Below are 16551 nucleotides of genomic sequence, written 5' to 3'. Positions count from 1 at the left end.
AATATTGTCAGAACGGGAAAATAACAAAGGATATTCCTCCGAGTGGGTCAACGAACGGATGGGCGATAGTCGTTTGTTTGTGATAATAACAATCAAAATCTATTCTGATTTACAAATTGTTGGCCCTTCATGTCTGTGATCCTATCAAATCAACAGTGTTTTGTTTTTATTAAATAGATCCAGTGCCTTAGAGTTTCGAGCATTAGTAATTTGTTGTGCTACCGGCGTTCAAGATAATTAACTGGTAAGTACAATTATTTATTAACTGAAAATAAAATTTGTGTGATGTAGAAAAATAGGTCATTATATAGTTATCTTATGTTATTTATTTCATTACATTTCGTTTCCTAGCATAGAACCATTAGAAATAAATCTATTGGAAAATAGAAGACTTCGTGTGTGACCAATGAACGCATCGTCATAAAATAATTAAGAATTCTAACACGTTAGATACAAACAGAACCGTTCATTAAGGATTACAGCTAATCCATGCTAAATATCAGCTTATTCATTTCAATACATATTTGTCTGCAAGTACTATTTTATTATAGTCAGCTATCCCTTTTAAATACCTTATGATTTTCAGCCTTATTTTAAGCCACTCTATGCAGTAGAATTAAAAAAAAAACTAGCTACTCGCAATAATTCTTATTTTTATTGATTTTTTATTCTAAATCTTCAATCCTTTTCCCCTAAGACGACCCACTGACCAAAACTGCAATAGTATTGCTATAGGTGCCAGCAATTTTATGAAAATTACATAATTTTACTGCCTGTACAGGGTATGGTCTGAGAAATAATTCTAGGTGTAATCCGTACTTTAAAATATAATCTTTTGATCATGGGATGGTATAATTTTAGCAGTACCTAATCACTATCCTCACCTTACTTAAGTACTCACTTTGTTACTACAGATCAAAATTGGTGTATGATTGTTAATGTTCCATAGTGTAGGGGCTTCTGCCTTTCATTGTCCCAACGGCACAGGCCTCTTCTTATCCAGAGAAGGAATGGGTGTTTATCATGCTTGCCCAAGTCAGATAGAAAATTTCAGACTTTCTTGTTCAGTTTTCTAGCTGTTTCCAAGCTCTCCACGATATTCATGCTTATAAAGTGTATTTAACTTTAAAAAGTACTTTGGTACTTACCTGACCAGAAATCAAAGTCCTACACTCATACCAGAGAAGCTTAACCACCTATTTAACTTAACAACATAAACAATGCAACCTACTTATTTAATTCTGAATATGATGGATAGGTTAAAGTTCGCTATGATATACCATGAAAGTAATTTGTCAGAAAGTATGACCTAATCACGTCATTATTATATCCCAATTCATATTTTCCTGCTGTAAATGAATCATATTTACTAACATTAACCCTAGAAAGATAATCATATTTTGTACTACGGAAAAGATAATCATGCGTAAAATTGACGCATGTAATTCAATTAGCTATAGCTCTAGGTTTATTAGTTTAATTCAATAAATTATATTTTATTATATATACACATATATTCTAATAATTAAAACTGCAGATATTTTTTTAAAATTATTTATTTATATTAAAAAAAGCAACAAAAATCTAAACGTCTTCTATAAATCAATGAAATTATATAACACTTACTCTTTCTAGTGATAACTAATTTATTATTATAATAATCAATCTGTTTTTTAGGAAAATATCAACAATTAGCTTATCTTATAATATAGGAACATAAATTTATATAAAAGTAAGTTACAAATGGCTTTGGCACATATCAACGTTATGGTCACGACATATCACTTTCCTATACATTTTTTGCAGGACGCATTTGCTTTTCGCCTTTTTTTAGAAGGGCAATAGGAACAATAAATTGTTTTTTTCGCTGCTGGTCCACAATCATTGTCTTCGGGTGTTTCAGGCACTTCATTTGGTAATATATTAGAGATATTATCTCGCAAATATCTCTGCAAAGTAGGGGCGTCTAAATCACGATAAAGATAATCATGCGTAATTTTGACTCACGCGGTCGTTATATTTCAAAATTGGTGGCACTTACCTTATTGACACGTACGCCATACGATTACTCCCAGCGACGAATGAAATGTCATAAACGCACAGCTATGAATTCGCGCTAGTTAGAAAGAAATAGTAATTAAAAAAAAATGCATGCGTAAATTTTACGCAGATTATCTTTCTAGGGTTAAGTACCTAATGCATACCTATTGCTGTAATATAATACTATATTTCCCTACATTACCATGTAAACAAAATACCCAAAAATGTGGTAGAATCTCGTGTACTGTATTACACTTATAGACATTCCTATTCATAGTCAGCGCCGGTCTGGCGCCGCGCGGCGCCGCGTCTCCCGGCCTATAGTTCATGTCGCCTGTGAAGGGATCACGGGTCCCCTTCTAAGTATCATCGCGGTAATTAGGTCAAGCATCTTATGTTTGGTAAACATATCGGTACACCTCACCTTTGTGGACACGTGGACATCTTGAAAGGGCCGCGCGTGTGACGTCTTTGATGGACTTACTAAAGTCTAAATAAACAAAGAAGAATAATGAGAACAAAATGTAATTTACGGTTCTTAGAGTAGCGTAAGTTTAGATAAGATGCCAGTCTTTTTTAAAGTACTTAGTTTTTTTTGAGATAATTAATATTTCGTTGTTTTTGGTAAAATTAAAAAGTTTTAATTAAGTTCTATTCTTAATCTTAAGCTAATTACCACTTAAATAACCCTAGGTAATGCAAAATGTGTGGCCCTACACAAAAATTCACGAAATATCAATGGCAAGCCTTGAAATTAATAGCATAGCATATTCGTTCCAATAGGTTGGTAATATTCGCGTAACTAATTATTATCAGAAAACATTCCAGGCATAATGCGAGTTTTATAAGCGTTGAGTCACTATAAGTACCTACTCTGATAAACGAATTTAAATGTTTCTGCATTGGAGCGTTTATTTATGAGTAAATTAGATGCTCAACTTTTTCTAGTAGCCTTCCACCGATATTACTTCTTTTTTGCATGCAAATTGCGGAGACCTATCATTCAGTTTTAATCTCAATGTTTTTTGCAAACCACTATCGCGATAGCAACCTTTTTAAACCTCATAATTCGTAATTTACAGTATTTTTATATTCATTGGGATATTTATTTAGGTGAGATTTAAAATCTAAATATAATTATTGAATACGCAAAAACTCAGATCAATCTGAACGCAAAGGAATTACTTATTTAAATTTATTTAAAATTATTTATTAAAAGAAGGCATAATCTGTAACAATTTAAATTCTACTCACAAAAGATTATGAAAATCTGGATATGAACCTGGTGATATAAACCTTTACGAGTTCACTTCAAGGGTTCAAATAAGATCGATTCTGTGAAATGAATCAAGTCAACAGTATCTTATTGATGTTCACGAAGAAATCATGTGCACTGTGTCATAAAACAATTTTCTAACGGTTTTCGACGGCACACTGCATGTCACAGAAATAGAATTTAAGTTTCTCTAAAAATATATCCATTCCTGCATCGGAAACGGCGGCTTAAGGCGAGCATCACCTGGTGATGTGCAAGCCGCGCGTTCCCAACACGAAATCGGTCGACGAACCGGCAAATCTGGGCCAAGAAAGCATATTGCCCGAACATTTTCGCCTAGAATATTTTCCGCAGAATTCGCAATTTTCTTTGAATCCTTCCCACATCTTGAAATATTAATGCTCTAGTGACCCTAGATTCAATCAAACGCAATATTTGACCCATTGCTAAACCGGTTTCTTACTCCTGAAATAACTTTAGGTTGCTTGCTCAATATTCTGAAGACGGCTTAATTTTATTTCCAAATCGTATTCAATAGATGAGGAAAATAATCTCGAACTACGCAAACATAGAACTGATAGAACCTAAGTCATGGGAAAAATTGCGCAAGTGTATATCGCCTTTGCACTTATGCCTATGCGCAGTAGTGGTTTGTGACATACGAGTCTTATTATAATTGTTCTAAGAATGAGAATAAGTTTAAACGTGAAACTGGAGATTAACGAAAGGCGTGACTATGAACAATAAAAATTGGATAGATTACGAAAGGTGTTGATCAAAAATCTGATGGATTGAGAACCATAGAGTTTTGATTGACTGGAACCAATCTCCACGAGCGCCAGCTCTCGCCACAATGCATTCGGATTGGTCATTGATTCACGCATCGCGTTTAAATGTTGCATTCGCGGAACGCATACTGTTACATCTACATGAGTTCACCAGAAGTGTCCGAACGGTATCAAGATTCCGGTTCTAATTATAGCGAAGTGATTCAGCGGCCCCACGCCATGTTAATTTGCCTAAAATTCGCATTATATCTAACGGATCGTGTTGTGGAAAGCTGTCAGAAATTCTTAATTACAAAGTTCGGGCTTGGCTCATTATTTGCACTGAAATTAAACCCAGTTTACTTATTGCCGTACATATTTCTGGTTCAGAACAATAGGCCTGACAGTACGCAGTGAACCGTGTAACAGAAATATGAATTAGCAATAAAATTTATTGTCGGAAGTATATACATATATGTGTTTTGGTATCTTCGTTACGGTTTTTAATATAAAATTTATGGCGTGGTTAAGGGGGTTATCTTGCACAACCCCGCTTTATGGTGATCTATTTCCATCGGCGCAGTGTGTAATCTTTGCATTAATATCTGAAAATAAATGACGGTGTGCACACGAACGTTCAATATAGGGCAATGTTTGTTCGATATTCTAAAGATTCTGACATGTCCTTTAACACACAGTGGATGCAAGGCTGCAAAGAAATTACCCCATTATTTAGGCTGCTAGAAATAACCGGTAATGCTTCAAAACGTCTTAAAACGACAAATTACTGAAATCCATTATTTATGTAACGGCTAATAGCTCCATAATTAGCTTCTATGCACTTACTTACAGAATCGTAGGTACGAGACAATGATGTGAGAAAGATTTGAGTGATGCTCTTCACGGCTTCACCGCTTTTAGTAATCTTATCTGTCTTGAGTTATTGTAGTGAGTTTCTAAAACCGTGAACGTTTATTGTTTTACTAGAGTCGTTAAAACATATGTTATCGTTTAAAATATAAACGTTGTAACAGTACAGATTATTATTGAGAGTTATTGCTTCAAAATATAGCTTCTCGTTTTAAACTGCCTTCGGTCCTTAAATAGCATCGTGATAAATATTGCACTGACTCGGAACTCCGCGTTTCGAACGATTCATTCAGTTACCAACTGTAAAGCTCCGAAAATATCATTATGGAGCAACGGCCGGGAAACTGAATGGTTTTATTATAGACCTCATCTATTATGCATTTAGTGGAGTCCAATCACGGGTCGAGGCAGTAAGCGAAAATCGTTACCGATTGCCAAATATGGAAGAGCGTGCGAAGTGGAGCGTGGATAAAATTATATCCCGACCCATAAGAGTTTGTTAGTGAACGATGCAAGTTGTTCGCATTCACTGAACAACGGCTCCCCCTATTCACAATCCGTAACGTCTGTTTTTATACTTCGCCCTTAATTCTGAACGATGAAAGCTGCCGTGTTCCTTAGGAATGACGTCATGGGTTTATGCGTCACCGTAAATAATATACATACGCTTTCCAATTACCATGAGAGCTGGTTAAAGAAAAGAAAATAAGAGATAGGCTCGTTCGGGTCTTTATAGCAGCGTACTGATGTCGTGGGCGCTATAAGACCGGAGTTTTATCATGTTACCATCTAATTTAATCCGATATTTTGTTTCGTAATGTCTCGCAAACAATGGAGTATGTGTTGCCGTATACCTTATTATTTATAATTTATTCTAAAGCTTTCGAAGGACGAAGGGATGTTACTCTGAATGTGAATTTCAAAAGAAGCGTAGCTTGTCATTATACATTATGAGGTAAGTCGACCTACGGCTTTATAAATTTACATGGGATGTAAATGGTTAACCTTAAATGAATGAATAACACGTTCACAGTATATGATATGCTGTTTCTTACCTAGAGTGTTATGTGAAAAACAGAATGCAGAAATGTCCGGAATGCATTCTGTACATTTAGGCAATGCGTATACCCTCCCACGAAGAAAATCTTTTGGGAAACTCGCCTGGCATCTGCACATCTGTGCAGCATACCGTTTAACATTTAGCTTAGCAATTATTCAGCGAGTTAAACTTTGCCCACAAAGTTACTGTTCGCGGCTGGCTCAATCTCTTCCCTAGTGCTAAGAACCAACGCAAATGAGAGAATTATGGAACGACATTCCCTGAGCACAGGACTAAATATATTTATATTTGAAAGAAATACTTTCTGAAATTCAAGGTGGTAGCTAAATAATGAGCCTATAAAAGATTATGTTAAAGCTGTCAAAATATCCACAGAAATTAATGGCCAGAATAACGCTGGTGGTGTTTTATTTAGACTAGACCAATTAATTATACTAAAATAAGAAAAATACTTAAATTTATTTGAGAACCGCTACTTTTATTCTTATTTGGAAAACGCCCAAACAACTTGCCAAGTATTTATGGATAAAAAGTATTCCATGACAACAACAGATTACAGATTATAGGCCAACGTTCTGCGTATTCCAAATATGGGCGAACGAATGTCGTCGCTCCACCATTTTGGGTTTAATGAATTCAAAGCCGTTGACTCGATGAAGTAAGATGCAAATATGTACTTAGTTGCCTTAATAAACACGCAATAAAACTTACGCAAATCCAATCTAGTTCAGTGATTTTAATGCTAATATGTTATGAGTGGATAACTCTAAAGAATTTATGACGATGACCGATAAGCGGAATAAAGTTTCAATTTTGAAATCGTCCACATTTATACAGAAGTTAGTTAGATAACAAAAATAAGAGAACACCATTGTAAAACATACATGGACTTGTGTCCGTCCTGAGGCGCTGTTTACGACGGAACTACATCAGGAGCACCGGAACATATCTGTGTACAGAACGGTGGACGTAACAGCGGGGCTATTGGGCGTAGCATGGAGAAATGCACTCTTAAGGGTGACCGACTCCAAATGTGAACAATCATTATTCACGGTAACTGTAGCCAAACGGAACTAACCGATAGTCAATAAACTGTTGTAATACACTACGCAGACAGCATCACGACTGTCTGTAACGGGAGGCTTTTAGTCAGACAGCGTCTATTCACTTGGCTTTGATTTCCTATGTGATCAATCGTCAGCGTACTTTCAAGTCGATCGTTCAGCGATAACGTACTTGACCGGGAGTTAAGATATCCGTAGCAATCGCGACTCAAAGTCAAATCTGCATAAGTTTCATTTCTTCACATAGTTGGAAGATAGCTGCTTCATTTCCGCAAATGTAATGCGGGGATCGTTCTAAATTTTGCAGCATATTAAAAAAGTAGCAGCAAGAATTCAGCATGGCGCCCTACGTTCATAGTAGATGCGATTGCGACTGTAGATAGCATAATCCATTAACCGACGTTCCAGTAACATCGTTACGTTTCGGTACTGCATTTACATATAGGCGAGCGATGAAACTGTATTTCCATTCACTCCCAAATTCTATGCTGATTTTGTTCAACGCGCCAATTTTCGCTGTAATTGACGGACCTACATCATATGTAGATTTGGACCTTGAAATACTGATAGTTCGGGTTTGGTAACCATTCTTTTATTCACAGATTTATTAACAGACAATATTGTCAGGACAATCGGAAACATATGACCTAATTAAACGTAACAAAAACACTTACTGGTTTATTGATGATTTCAAGTCATTTATAATCCTTCATTCAACAAGAATGAATCGATAAGACATATAATTGCCTTTCATCATATTATTGCCTTTTCTATTTCTATGTTTGTTATTAATTCACACTACTTCCTGCTTGTGTATTACACAGAAGCTTAAAGGATTCCACAAAGTTCTGTGTCTTTCAATCGAGCTTATAACTTCGCGAATAGGTGGGCTGGATAAAAACAAGTTTCGGCAACTATTCCATCATTCTTGCAGAGCTTACCAACAGTTTTGGGATACAAATGTGTTGAGGGAAGTACATTGTATCCATGTGTCTGTAAGAATAGGACTGCGAACCGTGAAATTGAAGATATTTTTGTGCAGTACATTTTCCTGTTTTGTTTCCCCTTTGCATCAATGAATATGTGTACCGCTTTACCGTTCTATTTTTCAATAGTGACATTTCATTTAACAAGTGGATAAAGTGTTATTTAATCTATATTCTACTGTGACATTAAAAGTTATTTGCAAAAATAATACGGTGAATTTACGGCATTTCTTTTTGCGTCAAAATAAAACTGCTATTTGCACTTTTATCTCAAAAACATTATGAAACGTCCGCAAGCTAGTGAAGCTACGCATGAAATCATACGCGCATTGTGAAAAGAGGTGTCTAGCTCACAATGGTTTTTGAAACTGTCTGCACCCTTGAAAAGTATAACGTTTACCATGAAAACGCCTCCTTTTGACGAGGGTGCAACTGATACATTTCCTACTGTATTTCATTTATTCTCTTTTGCATAGACCTCTTTTATGGAGAGAAGCATGAACTTATTGAGTTAATGTATTTGTGCTTTAAACTTTGTGAAGATTAAAATTGTGTAAATAATACTTCATAGAGGAAAAAGTTAGATGTTGAAATCATGTATATTTTATGTGTATTTTGTATCGTGATTCGTGCTAAAGATAATCTATTAGAGATACACCGCCTACGCTTATCTACTGGCGCTTTCTAAAATCTATTCTCAAACGTAAGTATTTCTATTAACTCTCGATCCATGTATACAAAATCCATATTTGATATAATGTTTAGAATCCCATTGAATCTAAAATGAATCCTGCCTGAATACACAAAACTGTTTATAAACAAAGGCCAATAATTGAGTTACGTGACCAAAAGTTTGGTTCCGTAATCTATATCCGAAAATAGCTGCTCTTCCTACTATCAAACAAAGACACCATGTCTTCATTCCTGTTATCATTACCTCCATACGTATATTAACCAATCAACGTAAAAATTAGAAAGTAGTTAGTCATCACATTTCTAAGTATAGTACCTGCCCCTCTTCGTCAGCATATTGGAGGTTCGAGAGGTTAGTAATCGACCGTCGAGGTGTTTCCCTAGTGGGTCAACGAGTTTGACACAGGTCGAGGAGTATAGATAAGGTACATCGTTTCTTGTGCTTGTCAATGACCCGATGACAGACCCTTTTGGAGTTTCAAAATTCCTTAGAACCGTCGACGTGATGAAAGAAGAACTTTTAATTGAATTATTTTTGGCCTCTGCAGTATTTAAATGAATGAACGCAGTGAAGGTTTTAAAAGAAAAGTTCTAGGTAAGTACCCATACCGATAGGTTCTATTATAGACGCTAAAGATATTTTTCTTTGATTTGATTTAATGATAACGAGTACTACGGAACCTTCAAATGACAGAATCCAAATTACATTTTGGGCACAGTCAAATTTCCTGGCCGACTCTTTGTCCCCAAAATGAAACGTCAGCCGCAAGCCGAGTTTCGGTATTTTTCAATCAACGCTATTTGTTTCCATATTTATATTACATTGATACTACGAAAAATATTCTACTTATAGAATTTCAAATACTTAAATAATATCATCGGCGTATGTAATAACAATGAGTGGCTTTGCTCTGACGTCACATTTAATTCTAGCTCTAATGTACCCACTTCACAGATTCAGGTTAGCAATGTTCAGATAGTACTAGCTCTTCAGTCGTAATTGAACTATGCAGAGGAACCCCTTAAAACCAAAGGTTACGTATCTATGGTTACCTAAATTAATTGGTTACTTGTCAAAAGGCATAACACGACCTACCTACTGTAACCTACCTATTTGTAATCTACGTTGTGATCCAATTATCGGGTAATATTCTTCGCCTACTTTGTAAGGAAAACTTTCTAGTTCCGTCTAGAAGCTGCTGTGACGGCATTACACTACTTACCGATCCTCCTACGCAGACCTGTATTAGAAAGGAGCTAATGATGAATGTAGGGTATTGATTACAATCAAACCGCCTTTGTTTCTATTGTACTTGTCTTTGAAACCATTTTCATCTAAAATGAAGTTCACAGTGCGCTTATCGTTGCTATTGTTTATTGTCTGAAAGAATATGCATTCTATTTCAAAGTACGATAGAATTCACGAACGCTATTAAGACGTCACTGATGACCTTAATTGCCCCAAAATCACATATGGTCTGAAAGACAAAGATATTTCCAACCTTTTTTCTTTTTCTAACATCCGAGTATTCCCACCATGGTTTTAGGTCGCAAACAATGGTTTTCGCCTGAATAGCCACGGCTGCGATATACTGGGTGCCTATAAGACCAAAGCAGGTGCAGGCGAAGTTTTTGCCGCGAGCGTTGCGCACTGGGTCAACAGGTTCGCTCGAGTACCAGCTCTGAGACGCCAAGTCTCTCAGCCACTTACTTAGAGGTTTCATGTGGGCTATACACATAACAACGTAATGTTGAATTGAGCTAGGCGACACCATTATATGAATGCTCCTAACCGCATGAATTTATGATGCCCTTTTGATTTCTAGCTACTGCACTCTATTTCTTAGGCAGTCGACGTCTCAAAACGGAAGCTCCATTGTTTATTTAGTTGTGTATATGACACTGTCTGAGAATTCTGTCTGGACCTCGTTGCTTGACTTCTATGTGTTGTATGTTGTATTGCTATGATGCACATGTCTGGCTTTGAAAATGTTTGTTAGTTACCGGAATCAATATTCGTTTAATATGAGGTGTGTTAAAATTGTGAGGATAATTTTATGCAAGTTGGGCATGCTGCGTTCACCCGCTCGGCGTATTGATTTTTGTTATTTGCATCCCGTCTGCTCTCTTGTACATCTGCGGCTATTGTTGGACGAATAGTCATTTATATGGGTCCTTTAAATATACAGAGCAATTTTGGACAATGTTTAACCATTATAGCGTCTATGTTTTCGAAATCTAACATAACCGTTTGTTATTCAGTCATGTTTATTATTGTGCAATGTTGAAAATAGATTCAGAGTTACGTTGAATTGAAGTCTGTTTTGCGTCTAGAGTGGAATGCTCTATTGTTTGCACTTTGCATTGTGTCAATATCTGCTATATATAAAGAATCTTTTATTTATTATTTAAATGAAATAACAGTTTAAAAAACACTAGAAAAACACGCTTTCAATAAATGCACGTATTTATTAAAAGACTCCCATTATGAAGTTCCAGGTCATCTTCCGGCTTCATCATCATTAGATCAGAACGAAAGGAATATTTTATTGTATTGTCATCAGAACTACATTTAACTTCCAACTTTCAGGACGATCCTTTGAAGATGGTCAAATTAGTTACCTTTTTTTTTAACGACGTCGAAAATCATCAAATGAACCCTCCCGCTGTGGGTTAGCAGCGGTGAGGGAGTGTCAGACTCTTACTGACTAAAAACCGTCGTGTTCCGTCATAGGCCTTTTATGTACATACCAGGACCGCGGTATCTCTTTCCAACAACCCGCAGTCAAATTAGTTACCTTAGATTCCATTACATAGTTACGTACAGGACGACCTAATAAAAGCGTGTTAGCTACCTAGTCATTGAATTTCAAATCCGTTGATCTTTCTAAATATGATTTTACTCTATATTCTTTAAATTACACAAAGCCAAACAAACAAACAGCTCTCTAGACTTTACTTAGAAATCTTCATAGCTATAATACCCAAAGATGTTTACTACAAATGATTCATTCATAATGGATTTATCAATCCTGCTGGTTTGACATTGTTGTTATCACATCGAAAAGTAATTAGTGTAATCACCACTGCCGTAAATATTTAAAGGAGTATTCTGTTAATGATGTCTTTGTTGTACTTACCTATGTACTTGAGTTCAACAAAACGAAATGTTGCGTGTACCTGCTTGGAAGTTTAGAAGACGTTGTTTGGAAATCTACCTGTTTTGCCTTTCGGTTGTCTGGAAATAGTCGTTCTCGTGTGCATGTATTTAGGTCGCGTCCGTTCCAGTTATAATTATCTTTGCTGATGCGTCGCTTCATCACCCACAAAGTGCCATTTCACGATTAGGCGTGGCATCGCTATGGTGTTTGAATGCCATACTCTTAATTTTCTATTTGTTGCACGTAGCTTAGATATGGCTTTCAGTGTATTTGTTTAACGTTTAGTTTTGATATCTTATATTCTTTGTATGGTGTATTTATATTAGTGTTCATCTAAGTAAATCCTAAGTATGATAAAATTAATCATCATTTTGCACCATTTAGAATAATTACCGCTGCCCAGTAACTTTTAATGATAATTAATACACTGTTTGGCTATTATTAAAGCGAAGCTTTCATTAAGTCTTACTTCTCAGGTGAGTTATAGCCGAGTTAATCTCCGCAGCGGCACTTTGATGGTATCGCCTCCTGTCTTGAGTAAATTGAGTAATTACCCAGTGAGATTACTTGGTAATTTAAGGGGCGGAAGGTATCGATCACCCTGTTAACATGACAGACTCTGTGTGGCGGGATCATCATTTCACGCCTACTTGATCACTGTTGAATATGGTCGTTGTACTAAATGCATCTAATGATTTATTGATTACTATTCTACTATTTACTGATGATCCTTTGCCAATTAAGATGATAGTCTAGACTTGATAGATAATCCATCAGGACGATTACTTTCAAATCTTTACATTTCAGCAATTTTATTAACATTATTCCATTTCTCAAAAATTCCAACGATATAAGTCCTGTAATACGTCTTGACACTTAGCGCAAGTTCACTAGCCCACCGACCCTTTTTACGTAGAATGAAATTCAATAGATTTGATTCGCTATTGTGAACGTTTTTGGAAAGTTTATTGACCTAACTCTGTTCGGTTATGGCTATGATTGAAATGACACCAATCAACGAGTTCGTCAAGGTTAGCGTTCCGCAGAAAGCTTTTATGTTGTTTTGACGCCCAAAAGGCTGACGACAATAACCTGTTTGAATACTTCTATCTGAGATTTAGGATGAATCTGGGTTCCTAATTTTAACAATTACTTTCAATCAGATATGTATATTTTTAATTATTTTCTTTTTAAGTTCTAATGAAACACATCAAGTATTAATAAAAGGACCCAATTGATCCTCATATTTTAGATGTAGATACCTAAGTAAACTTCAAAAGTCCTGAATACTTGGTTGAATTATTCTCCAAATTTAGAACAGTCTATATCTAGGCTGTCCAGTGTCCTGACGTAGTTTCTCATACATACGTATAATTAACATTGGACATACACAAGATCCATATATGACATCATTAAGCTTTGCGCGAATGTCTCATGAATCATGACCCAGTTCATTCAACCTCTGTATTTAATGCATAAACTATTACTTATGTTGGTCTAATTAGAGATTATTCTCATATTCTTTCCTAGTATTACCTGAGATTTTACTGACCTATAATTTTAGGTATTTGACCCACAATTTGCCCTAGTTCTCAAACTACTATAACACAGATACTTAATGATATCCAATAAATAAGCTGACCACTGAAAACAAATACCCATTGTGACTTTATCTCAATTTAGAATTTCAGTAAATCGTCTAGACTAATAATAATGTTCGTCCTTTTGAAGATTCGGTAGTTCAGTGCACCGTCTGCCCTTTGCTTCAGTGCGTCTCACGGAGCCGCCAGTCTCCTCTAGAAATTCACTTATTGCTGTTTACTGCTAGCCAAATAATTCATATTTTTTTGATAAATATTTACCAATTTCTAGTAGTATTTGTTCATCTGTATTAAAATTACTGTCAACTACTCTTCTTGACCTCTATTATTTAAAAGTTTAACTAGAGGTGATAGTTTGAGTGTAGTCTGAGCTTTTCTTTGTTCATTTAATTAAAAAAGAATAAGTGAACGTTGCCTACTAAAATTCGGGTTAAATCTGTGTGAGTTTTGCGAGGGGGTCAAGTTTGTTCAAAGGTTTGAACTTGTTATGAGTTCATGTTCATTCATGCGCAAGAGCACGGTCCTTTCATTCATCTTCAATGTTGTAAGTAGAGTTTGCACAAAGATGTTTGATCTCTGAGCAACTCAAAGAACTAAGGCAGCGTTTTCATTGGAGACCAAAATCTGACTTGCAATCGGTCTTTGTGTCACAAAAAAACTTTTTACAAAAAAATAAAACCGACTCCCAAAAACACTGAAAAGCAAAAAAAAACTATTCTTAGGTGCATCGGCCTAGAAGTCGGTGTCTAATGGATGTAACTAAGTTTATAACGCCACCGACTTCTAGGCCGATGCACCTAAGAATAGTTTTTTTTTGCTTTTCAGTGTTTTTGGGAGTCGGTTTTATTTTTTTGTAAAAAGTTTTTTATTTTTAGCTTTTCAGTGACAAGCATAGTTGTCACTATCCGCATGTCATATCCGCAGTGGAAAGTTCTCATCAATACGAACAATATAAGCCCAAGCACGAGGTAGTTTACATATTCAATTGTCGAGTTCCCTCGACCTTCGCTGGTCTCCATCATCAGGTCAGCTTCAAACCTTCACTGTTGCAAAGGTCTCGTCAATACGAACAAAATAAGCCCAAACACGAGGTAGTTTTTTACACATTCATTGTTCAAGTTCCCTCGACCTTCTCTGGTCTTCATCATCAGGTCAGCTCCAAGCCTTCACCATTGCATAGTGTTATCAGACATGCGCCTTAGTGTCAAGTTTTTACCCTACGTATGCCTACGATTTTCGAAAGTTGCCCTCGATTTCTCAGGGTTTCCATCATCAGATCCTGACCTGGTGACTATGGGACCACCTGGGAGGTAAACCCTATCAAACAAAAAAAAAATTTTGCAAATCGGTCGAAGCGTCTCTGAGTAATCGGTGAACATACATAAAAAATAAAAAAAAAAAAAAAAAAAAAAAAAAGATCCCGACGAATTGAGAACCTCCTCCTTTTTGGGAAGTCGGTTAAAAAGGTGAATAGCACATATTTCTTCATAAAGTTAATGTTATTCACCTCACACGAGTTAAGCTAGAGACGATGCCTGTGACCGAATAAACCTATTGATATTCAAAATAATTATTATTCTGAAAGGCATTGGTTCATCCCCGCTTTAATATTAATGTGGGCGCTTTTCATTCACTACTTAGTACCTAGTTACTGAACTTTGAATCTTAGCATTTAATCAAAATTTTAGGTCTATAATTAATAAAAGCAATTAAATTGTCGCCTATATTGAACGAATCTTCTTTTAGACCATCTAGCACTTAAGACCATCCGATAGATTGGATTATAAGCGGCTGAAGTCGAAATGCGATTATTTAATTGACAATGAAATAAAGATTACCGATATTCATTTTGACTCTCCGTGGAATCGATAATAATGGCAACGCCTTAGCAAAACCGTCACGGAGTATTATCGCATTCAATTCTTCTCTTTGTTACTTTTGGATACCACCGTGAATGAAACGTGATGTCATTTGAGCAAAAAGTCGGCATTGGTCTGAAGCTAAGACTACTAATAGATTAAGGAAAATCTTTTATTAATAGTAATGATGATAAAATGTTGTTTGTTTATAAGAAACGGAGTAGCTTGTCACTGAATAATTATGATAAATTATTTGCGCAGGATATAATTCGTTCAACAGTTTTGCGTTGGATAGGTAAAGGCGGGGCTGAAAGCGATTCTTCACCCTCGGTCCCGGAATGTCAGGACCGTTACACAAATGCCCCACCCACAGCTGCTGCTACATAGAATGCAGCACTACATACACTTTGAGGGGCCATCTCCCTGAGCACATGCCAAAACGTTCTGAACTCTCACTTTCAGCAATATGGTGTAAGTTTTTTACATTCTGATAGAACTACATGAATTGTGAAAATGTTCAGTTTTCTTTGTTGTTACATATGCTGGTTCAAAGTGACACATGTAAAATGAGACTTTGTAATGGAACGTTTAATTTGTTAATGAAACATCTTTATCTTCATACGCGTTACAACCATTCTGCTTTATTCATTCAAAGTACATAACTAGTAGTTTACAAAGTTCCAAGCCCAAGTTATATAAAATCTTATAACATACTATTTTTCAGCTCTGACTTTGTACATAATGATGTCACTTAGAAAATTAAAAGAAGCGGAAACTAGAAAATAAATCAATACACATGATGGAGTGCCGGCAAGATTTAAAGAGACCTACCACACACGCCGTACGCAATAAATCTTCTTTGTGTTTGCTTACCAAATGTCGCCTGAAAACACAAAGTACAACAAGCAAATTCGGACGAAGCCGATCGACACGCTTGCAGCGTTCGGGCGTGGCTCTCGTATATTTTTATTGCCTCACTTTGTCGGCGTAAGGGACACTTAACTTTCGCACAGCGTGGTGTACCATTTGTTCTTGTTCCATCTTATCAAATTCTAAACGACCCTCTTTATTGTTTTCTTCACCACATCTAGGTCGATTGAAACGGAAAAGTAAAGCCCTATATCCCAAGAAACCTTCCGGTGCGATTTGCTCGATATTTTCACCGAGTTAAAAT

General features: G+C 36.1%; 1 protein-coding gene across 2 annotated transcripts in view; it reads left to right on the top strand.

The window, feature by feature from the left end:
- Positions 1 to 18: 18 nt before the first annotated feature.
- LOC124634981 (tyrosine-protein kinase Src64B) overlaps positions 19 to 16551 on the top strand; it is a 66775-nt gene continuing 50242 nt past the window's right edge. For both annotated transcript variants that reach the window (XM_047170694.1, XM_047170692.1), the window contains exon 1: positions 19 to 244. The gene's annotated coding sequence lies outside the window, so the exon portion shown is untranslated. The remainder of the gene's footprint in view (positions 245 to 16551) is intronic.

The sequence above is a fragment of the Helicoverpa zea genome, chromosome 12 (assembly GCF_022581195.2).
Source record: "Helicoverpa zea isolate HzStark_Cry1AcR chromosome 12, ilHelZeax1.1, whole genome shotgun sequence".
Classification (NCBI taxonomy): domain Eukaryota; kingdom Metazoa; phylum Arthropoda; class Insecta; order Lepidoptera; family Noctuidae; genus Helicoverpa; species Helicoverpa zea.
Note: the sequence above shows the minus strand (reverse complement) of the source record. Positions and strands in the feature narration are given on the sequence as shown.